The sequence below is a fragment of the Mastomys coucha genome, chromosome X (assembly GCF_008632895.1).
Source record: "Mastomys coucha isolate ucsf_1 chromosome X, UCSF_Mcou_1, whole genome shotgun sequence".
Classification (NCBI taxonomy): domain Eukaryota; kingdom Metazoa; phylum Chordata; class Mammalia; order Rodentia; family Muridae; genus Mastomys; species Mastomys coucha.
In genome coordinates, this window is record NC_045030.1 from 124,553,337 (window position 1) to 124,561,744 (window position 8,408).

Consider the following 8,408-nt stretch of genomic DNA (forward strand, 5'->3'; position numbering starts at 1 on the left):
ACTGACTAGAGCTTGTCCTGTCCCTGCTGCCCTGCAAGTCCCCTGAGACTAGTGGGCCCTGTGCGTCCTGGCTGGCTGCTCCTGTCTTAGAAACTCACTGGAGAGAAAATGGAGGCTCTCAGCTGAGTCTCTGGGTTAAGGTGCTCCCTGGAGGTAGGCCCTCCACTTGCAGGGAAGGGGCAGAGAAGGTGGCTGATGCACCTCTCTTACTTGTAAGCTGAGGGGATCTGGTCCCTGCTGCCCTGCAACTCCCCTGTGATTCGTGGGGCCTGTGCTTCCTGGCTGGCTGCTCCAGTCTTAGAAACTCACTGTAGAGAAAATCCAGGATGATATTTTTTAGTTCCATCCATTTGCCTAAAAATTTCATGAATTCATCATTTTTGATAGCTAAGTAGTATTCCATTGTGCAAATGTACCACATTTTCTGTATCCTTTCCTCTGTTAAAGGACATCTGGGTTTTTTTCCAGCTTCTGTCTATTATAAATATGGCTGTTATGAGCATAGTGGAGCATGTGTCCTTATTACACGTTGGAGCATCTTCTAGATATAGGCTCAGGAGTGGTATAGTCGGGTCCCCAGGGAGTACTATGTCCAGTTTCCCGAGGAACCACCAAACTGATTTCCAGAGTGGTTGTACTAGTTTGCAATCCCACCTGCAATGGAGGAGTGTTCCTCTTTCTCCACAACCTTGCCAGCATTTCCTGTTACCTGAGTTTTTGATTGTAGCCATTCGGACTCGTGTGAGGTAGAATCCAGGGTTGTTTTGATTTTCATTTCCCTGATGACTAAGGATGTTGAACAATTTTTTTTTTTTGGTTTTTGTTTTTTTTGTTTTTTTGAGACAAGGTTTCTCTGTGTAGCTCTGGTTGTCCTGGAACTCACTCTGTAGACCAGGCTGGCCTCAAACTCAGAAATCCACCTGCCTCTGCCTCCCAAATGCTGGGATTAAAGGTGTGTGCCACCATTGCCTGGCATTTTTTTTTGGAAATAAAAGTGAGTTTTATTTTATTCTTTTCTTATTAACAAGTATTAGGGAGGGGAGAACAAAAGGCACATGGGAAGGCTTACTTCCCAGAATCTCTAGTCCCTCCCCACTTTGGGCACTTGGTGTAGGCGTGAGAGGGCAGGCATGATTGACAAAGCTGACAGGAAGACAAAAGGCACTGGTGGGTTATATTTTGGGCCTGTGGGAGAGGAGGACTCTGTTCAGGCTCCAGGCAAGGCCACAGGCTCTCTGGCCTCCTGACTCACTCCTTACCTTTTGCTTTTTTGTCTTTGGTCTTTGACTTGGTTTTGGAGGTGTGGGGCTTCGTCATGCAGATGGTCTCCTTGCATTAGACATTGTACAGAGCCTTCTTCAAGGTCCCTTAGCAGGCTTTGTTGCTAGTGCTCCCATCACACACCCCCAGCTCTGAAACTTGTATTTGCAGTTTGCTCCAAATTGCTTCTTCCAGTTGCAGGTCACCTTGCAATGGATGCACTGGGTCTGGGCCCCACAGGTGCCCTCGCAGAAACCCAAGCCGCTGCTGGGGGTACAGGCCCCCCAGTTCCACTCCGAACACTCGCTGTCCTTCTTCACTTTCTCTCTCTCTCTACGGCCTGTCAACATTTAACTATTTAAGGAACTTCCAAAATATATCCATGTTTTGCTTACTCATGTTAGCCTTGAATTATAAATAATATACTGTATATTTTCATGGAATAATTTCACTGAGATATAACTCATATACTACAAAATGATTAAATTGTACTACTAAATGTTTTTAGTGCATTCATATAGCTGTGCAACCATTACTATATTTAATTTTGAAATACTTCAAAATAAAATCTCCCCAAAGTAAAATACTCCTTATAAGCCATTTCATACCCTCTCTATCAACAATTCCTTTAGGTGCTTTGGAGCCATTCAGTATTCATCAGTTGAGAATTCTTTGTTCAGCTCTGAACCACATTTTTAATAGGGTTATTTGATTCTCTGGAGTCTAACTTATTGAGTTCTTTGTATATATTGAATATTAGCCCTCTATCAAAGGTAAGATTGGGAAAGATCATTTCCCAATCTGTTGATTGCCATTTTGTCCTTTTGACAGTGTTCTCGGCCTTATAGAAGTTTACAATTTTATGAGGTTCCATTTGTCGATTCTTGATCTTTGAGCATAAGCTATTGGTGTTCTGTTCAGGAAATTTTCCCCTGTACCTATGTGCTCGAGGCTCTTCCCCTCTTTATTTTCTATTAGTTTCAGTGTATCTGATTTTATGTGGAGGTACTTGATCCACTTGGACTTGAGCTTTGTACAAGGAGATAGGAGTGGACTGATTTGCATTTTTCTACATGTTAACCGCCAGTTGAACCAGCACCATCTGTTGAAAATGTTGTCTTTTTTCGACTGGATGGTTTTAGCTCCTTTGTCAAAGATTAAGTTGCCATAGGTGTGTGGATTCATTTCTGGGTCTTCAATTCTATTCCATTGATCCACCTGCCTGTCACTGTACCAATACCATGCAGGTTTTATCACAATTGCTCTGTAGTACAACTTAAGGTCCAGGATTGTGATTCTACTGGAGGTTCCTTTATTGTTGAGAATAGTTTTCACTATCCTAGGTTTTTTGTTATTCCAGATGAATTTGCAAATTGCTCTTTCCAAGTCTGTGAATCATTGAGTTGGAATTTTGATGGGGATTGCATTGAATCCATAGATTGCTTTGTCAAGGTCGCCATTTTTAATATATTAATCCTGACAATCAGTAAGGATGGGAGATCTTTCCATCTTCTGAGATCTTCTTTGATTTCATTCTTCAGAGACTTGAAATTTTTGTCAAACAGATCTTTTACTTGCTTAGTAAGAGTCACACCAAGGAATTTTATATTATTTGTGAGTATTGTGAAGGGTGTTGCTTCCCTAATTTCTTTCTCAGCCTGTTTATCCTTTGTATAGAAGAAGGCCACTCATTTGCTTGAGTTAATTTTATATCAAGCTAGTTTGCTAAAGTTGTTTATCAGATTTAGGAGCTCTCTGGTGGAATTTTTGGGGTCACTTAAATATACTATCATATCATCAGCAAATAGTGATAATTTGACTTCTTCCTTTCCAATTTGTATCCCTTTGATCTCCTTTTGTTGTCTAATTGCTCTGGCAAGGATTTCAAGTACAATATTGAATAGGTAGGGAGAGAGTGGGCAGTCTTGCCTAGTCCCTGATTTTAGTGGGATTGCTTTAGTTTTTCTCCATTTAGTTTGATGTTCGCTACTGGTCTGCCGTATATTACTTTTACTATGTTTAGGTTTGGGCCTTGAATTCCTGATTTCTTCTAAGACTTTTATCAAGAATGTGTGTTGGGTTTTATCAAATACTCTCTCAGCACCTAATGAGATGATCATATGGTTTTTTTTCTTTGTGATTGTTTATATCGAGAATTACGTTGATAGATTTCCATATATTGAGCCATCCGTGTATCCCTGGGATGAAGCCTACTTGATCATGTTAGATGATTGTTTTGCTGTGTTCTTGGATTCAGTTTGCAAGAATTTTATTGAATATTTTTGCATTGCTATTTATTAGGGAAATTGGTCTGAAGTTTTCTTTCTTTGTTAGGTCTTTTTGTGGTTTTGGTATCAGAGTAATTGTGGCTTTATAGAATGAATTTGGTAGAGTACCTTCCGTTTCTCTTTTGTGGAATAGTTTGAGAATCGGCATTAGGTCTTCTTTGAAGTTCTCATAGAACTCTGGTCCAAACCCATCTGGTCCTGGGCTTTTTTTTTTTTTGGTTTGGAGATTATTAATGACTATTTCTATTTTGTTAGCAGATATGGGACAGTTTAGATCATTTATCTAATTTTTTTTTTGAATATGGAACACTTCACAAGCTTGTGTGTCATCCTTGAGCAGGGGCCATGCTAATCTTCTCTGTATTATTCCAATTTTAGTATGTGTGCTGCCCAAGTGAGCATCATTTATCTGATCTTGATTTAACTTTGGTACCTGGTTTTTCAGTTTTGTTGAGTATATGCTTGTGTAGTAGGTTCTCGTGATCTTTTGGATTTCCTCAGTTTCTGTTGTTATGTCTCCCATTTCTGATCTTGTTAATTAGGATACTATCTCTGTGCCCTCTGGTTAGTTTGACTAAGGGTTTATCTATTTTGTTGATTTTTTTCAAAGAACCAGCTCATGGTTTGGTTGGTTCTTTGTATAATTCTTTTTGATTCCACTTGGTTGGTTTTAGTCATGAGTTTGATTATTTCCTGTTGTCGACTCCTCTTGGGTGAATTTGCTTCTTTTTGTTCTAGAGCTTTCAGATGTGCTGTCAAATTGCTGATGTTTGCTTTCTCCAGTTTCTTTTTGGAGGCACTCAGAGCTTGTCTTGCCTTAGAAAGTTACCAGAGTGAAAATGGTGTCCTGACCTGAGTCCCAGTGTCAGAGTACTTCCTGGAAACAAGCTCTCCCATGGCAAGAAAGGTGCACAGAGGGCTGTGGAACAGGTATACCTCCTGGTTTTAGATGGCGATAGAAAGGACCCCCGTTCCAGCTGCTCTGCTGCTTCTGTGGCCTGTGCCTCCAGGCTGGTCCTGCCTTAGAAAGCCACTGGAGAGAAAATGTTGATTTCACTTCCATGGATGTTTTCTGTCATGCACTTTTTGATTTTGCAATTTCTTTTACTGATATATTGATTTCTTCTGTTGCATCTTCTACACCCTAGATTCTCTCTTCCATCTCTTCTATTCTGTTGCTGATGCTTATGACTGTAGTTCCTGTTCTCTTTCCTAGGTTTTCTATATCCAGGATTGCCTCATTTTGTGTTTTCTCTATTGCTTCCATTTCTCTTTTCAGGTTTTGGGCAATATTATTTATATCCTTCACCTGTTTCTTGTATTCCTTTCTATTTATTTGCTTCCTCTTTTAATGCCTTTACCTGCTTGAATGTATTTCCCCTAAATTCTTTAAGAAATTTATTCCTGTCCTCTTTATAACTCTCTATTATCTTTCTAAGATTGGATTTAAGATCCTTTTCTTGGGGTTCAGTTTCATTAGATATCCAGGTTTTGTCATAGCAGAAGAGTTGGGTTCTGTTGGGGTGCCATACTTCTCTGAGTCTTATTGATTGTGTTCTTAGGCTATCCTTTAGGCATCTGATATTCCCTGGTGTTGGCTGCATGATCCTTATGTCAACACAGCTTCTTGGGAAGGTTGGGGGAACTCGGCCCGACAATGAAGTTCAGGCTATCCTACTCTTTTGGCTGTGCCTCAGGTAGACCCCACTGTACATGCTGTGTCATGGATGGACCCTATTCTACAGGCTGTGTCCCAGTCAGACCCAGATGGAGTGGTAGGCAGATCAGACTAAGATGGTTGCTCAAGCAAAGTTCTATGCTTATTGGTTTTCCACAGGGAGGTAGGATGTTCTTGAGGTCCTGTAAATCTTCAAACTAAGGAAAAAGGACAGATATAGACATCTCAGAAGACCCCATGTGGTACCACTCACCCAGGCTGTCCCAGATGGACTTGCTGGGGTATTGGGTGAATAAGACTAGGATGGGTGTTCAAGCAGGGACCCATGTTGGTTAGTTTGGGACTCCTGAAATTTTCCACATGGAGCAGGACACTCTCTGGGTCCCACAAATCTCCAAAACTTGGAGGAAGGCCAGATCTAGACAATGGGGCTCAGGGGACCAAGGAATTGAACTCTTAACCTCTGGCTATTATTCTCTCTAGTCCCAATGATATAAAGTTTTAATTTGCAATTATTTCCTTGCTGAACTATTTGACATCTTAGATTAAAATGAAGTAAAGTTTCACTTGCTTCTCTGTAACTCAAGTTACTCTTGTCACTTTAAATCTATCTTTATGTGACAAATTCCATAACCTATGGCTCATTTTTTTTATTGTTTCTGCTTAATCTTTTATAAATGTTCTGTTCCTGAGCCTGTTAGAATCTATCAAGTCTTATATCTACTCATGTAGGTTGACCTAGACTTCTAGAATCTGACTGATGGTATGTCTGCTATCTAAGCCAAAACTTCTAATAAAGTATGACCTTAATGAGCAATTTCAGCCTAACATATAATGCAGTAGAATATTCTGCCAATTAGTCATAGGAGCAGAAAAGCAGTACCACTTATGATTATGAAATTTTATTGTTTTACCCAGAAGAAAAATATTTTAGCTTCTTTCTGAGGGGAAAATGACTTCTTACTCCTTTACTAAAATTATTTTAATATTGGGCCAAAGGAATAGATAAGTCAGCAAAGGGCTTCCTTTGAAAGCATAAAAATCTGAGTTACATCCCTGGAATCAAGTTATTGTTGTTGCTTTAAACAGAAAATGATGATACCTGTTTATAAGCCAGTTACTGGGAAGTGAAGACAAGCTTCCATGAAGCCTTCAAAGAAGAAGAAAATGTTGAACTGTCCATACAATGACACCAATTTTCTTCTAGAACATAATGTGAAATGATAGTGACAGAACCCAGCATTATGACTCTCTAAAGTGTAGAGAGGTACTTATGGTAGACTTGATAGCTTTAGGAAGAGGGAGAAGTATGATAAGTATGTTGAGACAGAAAATCACATGAGAATGATGAGACTAAATACTAGTAGGTAAATCTTACCAAACTAAAGTTATATGGAAGGTTTTCTTCATATAATACTTTCAAATTGGGGATATTTAATATTTTCCTGAGGAAACATTTAAGAAAAATAAATATTGGGTAAGAAACACCTAGATGTGAATTTGGTTCCATGCCATACTCTTTTATGTATCTGTCTTTCTATTATACTACAAATTATAAGAAAATTCAGAATTTTTGTCCCTGTATTCCCATATTCTCTTAGCTACTCTCATCCTTGATTAGAGAAGTTTCTTTCATTAGTGAACAGTAGTTTGTGCAGTCATTCATGTTAAGTGTTAAGAATAAGTGACTGGTGTATCCCCATTCCTAAATGGGATATGTAGATCACTACCACAAGGGCCCAGTGAACCTCCAAGAAGAGGAAGTAGCAAAATGATAAGACCCGTGGGATGGGGAGGATTGCTGGGGTATGGGTCATTGTCACAAAATCTCACCCCTCCCAGAGGAGCCATCAGTAGTTAATGGTTGCCAAGGACAGTGGTATAGTTACTGGTAATATGCACATGCTCTGCTGTAGTAAATATCTCCTGGCCATGCTCATACAAGCAATCTTAATTGAACTCAGTAGGGAAAGGAAAAAGACAAAAAGGAGGATGACTAGTCCAAAAGATGATGGTCAGAAGATTTGGAAGGGGATAAAGAGAGTAATAGAGAAGTAAGAGTGAATATCATTATAATATATTTTGTATATTAAATTGACAACCTTGATATATGTTAAAAATAGGAAACAAATGTAACTGGAGAAAATCATATACAATGTGATTGCCTCAATAATAATGGATTCATTGGCTCATATTTTGAATATTTATTTGGTTGTCAGTTGGTGGAACTGTTTGGGAAGGGTTAGGATATATGGGAGTGTTGGAGGAGGTATGTCACTACAGGTGGTCTTTGAAGCTTCAAAATATAGACACAATCCCCACTGTACTCTCTACACCCTGGATACAGTTTAAAATGTGAGTTCTCAGCTGTTCTTGCTGGCCATGCCTTTACAATATTATCATGGACTCCATCCCCAATTAAATCTTTTTGTTTTATAACCTGCCTTAGTCATGTCTTCTTATCACAACAATAAAAAAGTAATATTAGCAACTGGGCTAGAAACAATTCATTTGATATTTTGTTAAATAATGTCTCTGCTTTCTTCTCTATTCCTAAGAAGTTTCCTGAGACCAAATTAAAAAGTAACTCACTAATTTCTTTTCTGGAGGATATTTCAAGACAGCCTAATATTGACTCTGTCCTGTGGTAGTTACTTATCAATTTAACGTAAGTCCAAAATAAAAAGGAACAAGTAAGAAAAAAAAGAAATATAAAATCTGCAGTCTGAAGAGGGAAAGAAAAACCAATAAATTTTATTTTGGTACCAAGGCTTGTACTGAAGGAAATAAAGAGATTAAGGAGAAGTCTAATCTGCATTGGAATAAAGGGGTGCCCTCAGGGAAAGATCTGTTAAGATATTTGAAAGAGGTGTCACAGCACCCTGAGCTGATCCTGTAACACAGCTCTACATACCCAAACACCAACAGGGGAGAACTGGTCTCCCAGGAGTGCCAATATACCTGTGAGCACAGGTAAGACTACCATTTCTGCTCAAATTCCTGGACCAAGAGTCAACAACACAGAGCCATCAGAACACAGGAACCAAGGAACATCAAGGGATAGGATCCTTTGGATTTCCTTCTGCATCCCAGAGCTGACGCTGTGCTACAGCTCTCCATACCCAAATTCCCCTAGAAAGAACTGGCTTTGCAGGATTATGGACACACAGAGTCACAGAAGG

The 8,408-nt window shown here is 39.3% G+C and overlaps 1 non-coding gene and 1 pseudogene across 1 annotated transcript; both read right to left on the minus strand.

The window, feature by feature from the left end:
• Positions 1-1,248: 1,248 nt before the first annotated feature.
• LOC116093766 lies at positions 1,249-1,610 on the minus strand (annotated as a pseudogene).
• Positions 1,611-3,843: 2,233 nt separating this feature from the next.
• LOC116095871 lies at positions 3,844-3,950 on the minus strand. The gene has a single exon (XR_004120747.1). It is a non-coding gene; the product is annotated as a U6 spliceosomal RNA (small nuclear RNA).
• Positions 3,951-8,408: the final 4,458 nt, after the last annotated feature.